The sequence below is a fragment of the Vulpes vulpes genome, chromosome 1 (genome assembly GCF_048418805.1).
Source record: "Vulpes vulpes isolate BD-2025 chromosome 1, VulVul3, whole genome shotgun sequence".
Taxonomy (NCBI): Eukaryota; Metazoa; Chordata; class Mammalia; order Carnivora; family Canidae; genus Vulpes; species Vulpes vulpes.
The window spans coordinates 655505-660000 of NC_132780.1; positions in this window are offsets into that span (position 1 = coordinate 655505).

A 4496-nucleotide genomic window follows, 5' to 3' on the forward strand; every position below is an offset into this window, starting at 1 on the left:
TCTCTTTTCCTTAAAGTGTTATATAGAACTCGGACATGAAGCCAACCAGTCCTGGTAACTTTTTATACCTATTTTGATCTATGCTCATTGGTATAGTTAAGGTTTCTACTTCTTGAGTAAATTTTGGCATTTCGTATTTTGTTTTGTTTTGTTTTTGCATTTTGTATTTTGTTAATAAACCATCTGTATCCCCTGAGCTTTACAACTTTGTCGCATAGAGTTGCATTCTTATACTACCACTTTATTATTATTTAATATCTTCCATCAAGGGACAATGGCTGGCTCTCTTCTCATCTTACTTTTATCAAGCTTACAAAAGCTGTATCTATTTTCTTGTTCTTTTCAGAAAACTAGCTTTTGGGTTCAGTTAGTAATGATCCTTTAGTTAAAACCCGACGGGCAGAGAGGGGCCTAATACCTCTCTTCAACTGATGAACCGCACTGAACAGGGACATACCTCCACCTACGCCGCCTTGCTGCGTACTCAGTCATATTCTAAATGTCAGGTACGGCCTCGCCGGTATCGTTCACTAAATAACGTTTTGAGCATTTGTATTTTGCTTTGCAGTTTATAAGGCCTTTCATACCCTTTATCTCATCTGAGATTTACGTTTAAAAGGGTCTATAATAGATCATCTTGACCAAGGGGAATAGTTCCCAACTTGATTTTCGTATACTGAGACCAGCTGGGGCCCTCAGATCGCTGTTTCTCCAAAGGGCCAACCAGGGAGAGCTCGTATTGAGGGGAGAGCTAAGAAAGCAGGTATTCCCTCAGATAAAGGGAGAGGCATGAGCTGAGATTTTAGCCACGAACAGATAAAAGAAAATGACAAATTTCAGATAATCCTCTTAAACCAGACAATTATGTGAAATGCACTGGCTTTTTTTTTTCCCACCTTCAATTAAGGAGTCAAGGTTGTGTTTGCACTTTTAAAACTGTCTGAAAAGTTATTACTGATGCACTCTCATCTCTTACTTTTGCAAGTATTCTTTTTATTTTTTTAGAATACAATTTAATGTTTAATAACAGTTCACAAAGAATATAGGAATAAAATAGAAGGTTAACACAATTATTTTCCTTACAAGAGATGAAATATATTTTATCCTTCTATTTAGGTTTAATAATCAATGTAAAACTTGTAACTGTAATGTATCGATGTTATTATATTCAAAAATTAGCTGGGCTTTGCTCTAAGACTAATATCCATAAATAAATTTTAAAAATACCAAACACACAAGAGTAATAATTTTAAAAATCCCTTGGAATACATAAATTAGATGACCATTAAAAATTCCAGAAAATGATGTCACCAGTGGCTTCCTTAAATAATATGCTTGCTTGGTGCATTTTAAGAAGATTTGTTTTTACTAAAATCTGATTAATGTTTATTGCATCGAGATTCAGTTATCTATATATTTTTTTAAAAATAATAAATTTATTTTTTATTGGTGTTCAATTTGCCAACATACAGAATAACACCCAGTGCTCATCCCGTCCAGTGCCCCCCTCAGTGCACATCACCCAGTCACCCCCACCCCCCGCCCTCCTCCCCTGCCACCACCCCTAGTTTGTTTCCCAGAGTTAGGAGTCTTTATGTTCTGTCTCCCTTTCTGATATTTCCTACCCATTTCTTCTCCCTTCCCTTATATTCCCTTTCACTATTATTTATATTCCCCAAATGAATGAGAACATATAATGTTTGTCCTTCTCCGACTGACTTATTTCACTCAGCATCATACCCTCCAGGTCCACCCACATCAAAGCAAATGGTGGGGATTTGTCATTTCTAATGGCTGAGCACTGCTGGGGATTTACCCCAAAGACGCAGGTGCAGTGAAACGCCGGGACACCTGCACCCTGATGTTTCTAGCAGCAATGTCCACAATAGCCAAACTGTGGAAGGAGCCTCGGTGTCCATCGAAAGATGATGGATAAAGAAGATGTGTTTTTGCAAGTATTCTAATCGGATAAGGATTTCAAAACCTGGATGACTGGAAGCTTTTGCACTGAAATTGGCCCAAGTCTGGTATAATAGCTGAGAAAGTATAAAACGTAGTTTATTGAATTTGGGATTTTTAGTTCACCGATAGACCAGTCGTATGTTGATCACCGTGGAGTTATTACAAAGACGCTGCCGAGCCCTTTGCAAAATTAATTTTAACTTTTCCACTGACCAGAGATCTTAGATCTATAATCATCTTTTTATAAGCATTCACGTAAGCAAACACTTGAGCAGCCTGTTGTGGTGTATTCAGGTGTCCTGTAAGGACCGAGACCAGAAACCATCTTAACCTCACATTCCTGGCAATACGATGCTTAGGACATTTTTAACCTCCAATAAGTAATGCTGAGTACTGAAAAAGAGAAAATAATTCTCCATCCTTCCTACCTCAGAGAAGAATTGATCAATTCACCTACTTAATGTTTTTCCCCTCTAAGCAAAATGTTCCCTTCCTCAGTTCCAGGGTGCAAAGTGAATAAGAGAGATGAAATGATAGAAGTAATGACATAACGTCCACTGCATTTTAGTGTTGGGAATAAAACGCTAAAGGACGAACCTTTTGACATTGAAATCTTCCTCGGGGAGAAGACTGTTCATTATGAACAAATGGAAAAAAGTAAAATAATCAGTTTTTTAAAAAAAAAAAAGATTTTTAATTATTTATTCCTTTTTAATTCCGTTGAATTTTTTTCTTCCGGAAGGAGTGTAAATTTAAATCCAAATTACCCTATAATATTAATTCATTTCTCCTCTGACCTAAAGTCCTAGAGAAATAAGATACATAGACATTACACGATTGCTCTGTTCTCAAAAATGTTGTACAAAGTACCTGGAAAAGTACAAAGTTCCATTCAAGCAATGCCTCTCAGAAATTCACCCCCCACCCCGCCCCCCCGCCCCAGCCCTCAACTCCACGGCTAAGGACTTGCCCTGGTCCTGAGGCCCCTCAGTCAACCTCAGTCTAGTTGTGGGAGACAGACCAGGAGAGCCGAATTCAAAATAAGGAAAATACAGATATCTAAATGGATATGACCTGGTTATTTTGGGGAAACTTGGTAGAAAAGTGAATGTAATTCAGGTGCAGGACACCCCATTTTAAGAATGTCGAAGGGAGGTGCCTGGGTGGCTCAGCCGGTTGGGTCCAGCTCTTGATTTCGACTCAGGTCATGATCTCGGGGTCCTGAGATCAAGCCCCACCTTGGGCTCTGTGCTCTGCAGGGAGTCTGCTTGAGATTCCCTCTTTCCCTCCCCCTCTGCCCCTCCCCACAGTGCTTGTGCTCCTCCCTCTCCAATAAATACATAATTCTTAAAAAAAAAAAAAAAAAAAGAATCTCAAAGGTCAGGCTGAGGGCAAACCAGATAAAATAAAAGGAAGGGAGGGCAATGAGAGTGTGGTTAGAGCCTGAGAGAAAAGAATGCAGGTAACACCCAAGTTCTGCGTCACTGGAGCAAAGGGCCAACTGGTGGGATGCAGGTGAGGAGGACCCCAGAGGTTCCACGGTCAGTTTGGAAGCCGTCTCTGACCTACATCCACGCATTGATCCCCAAAGAAACCCAGAGGCGGTGTACTTTTCAGATGAGAGGAGGCAGGTACAAAGAGACTAAGTGATGGGCGTCAGGTCACGTGCCTAGGAAACGGCGGAGCCGGGATTAGAACCCAAGAACCAAGCCCAGACTCTTAACCTCTGCACCACTTGGCATCTCTGTGGAAGATGGGTTTTAAGGGGGAGAAGACTGGAGGAAAGAAGCAAGACCCGTTTGGTACCTTGCTGCAAAGACCAGGTAAGAACTGACAAGGCCTCGACGACGCAGGGGCACAGGAACATCGTATGCGAACATATATACGGGCACGCGCAGGTCCCATGTACATATAGGATCGTGATCAGGGCTACGCACGCTGCACTCAAGACCCCCTGGGTTAAACTAAGATTCTGGTTCCACCGGCTTACCAGCTCTAGGGTTATGGGCAAGGCACTTCTATGTGCCCCAGTTCCAGGAATAGCAACAGCATCCAGCTGACCAGGTTCTCTGAGGATTGAATGAGATTGCACGGACTACACTTAGCCTAGTGACTAGGAGTCGGGGCTCCGTTCGCCCCTATTAGGATGTTACAGATTGCGGAGACAGTAATGGACCTTCACGTTTTATTAAGTAGGTACAATTAGGGTTTGGGGATTTGGGCCCAGGGGAAGGGGTCATGGAGAAGGAGGCAGAGGGGATTAGAGGTTTTCATCGCCAGGTACTGAGTGAAGAAGCTTATGGAAAACGGAGAGGACTTCCTTTCCTTTTTGACTTTTTTTTTTTTAAGATTTTATTTATTCGTGAGAGACAGAGAGAGAGAGAGAGAGAGAGGCAGAGACACAGGCAGACGGAGAAGCAAGCTCCATGCAGGGAGCCCGATGGGGGACTCGATCCCGGGACCCCAGGATCAGGCCCTGGGCTGAAGGCGGCACTAAACCACTGAGCCCCCCGGGCTGCCCTTTGACATTTCAG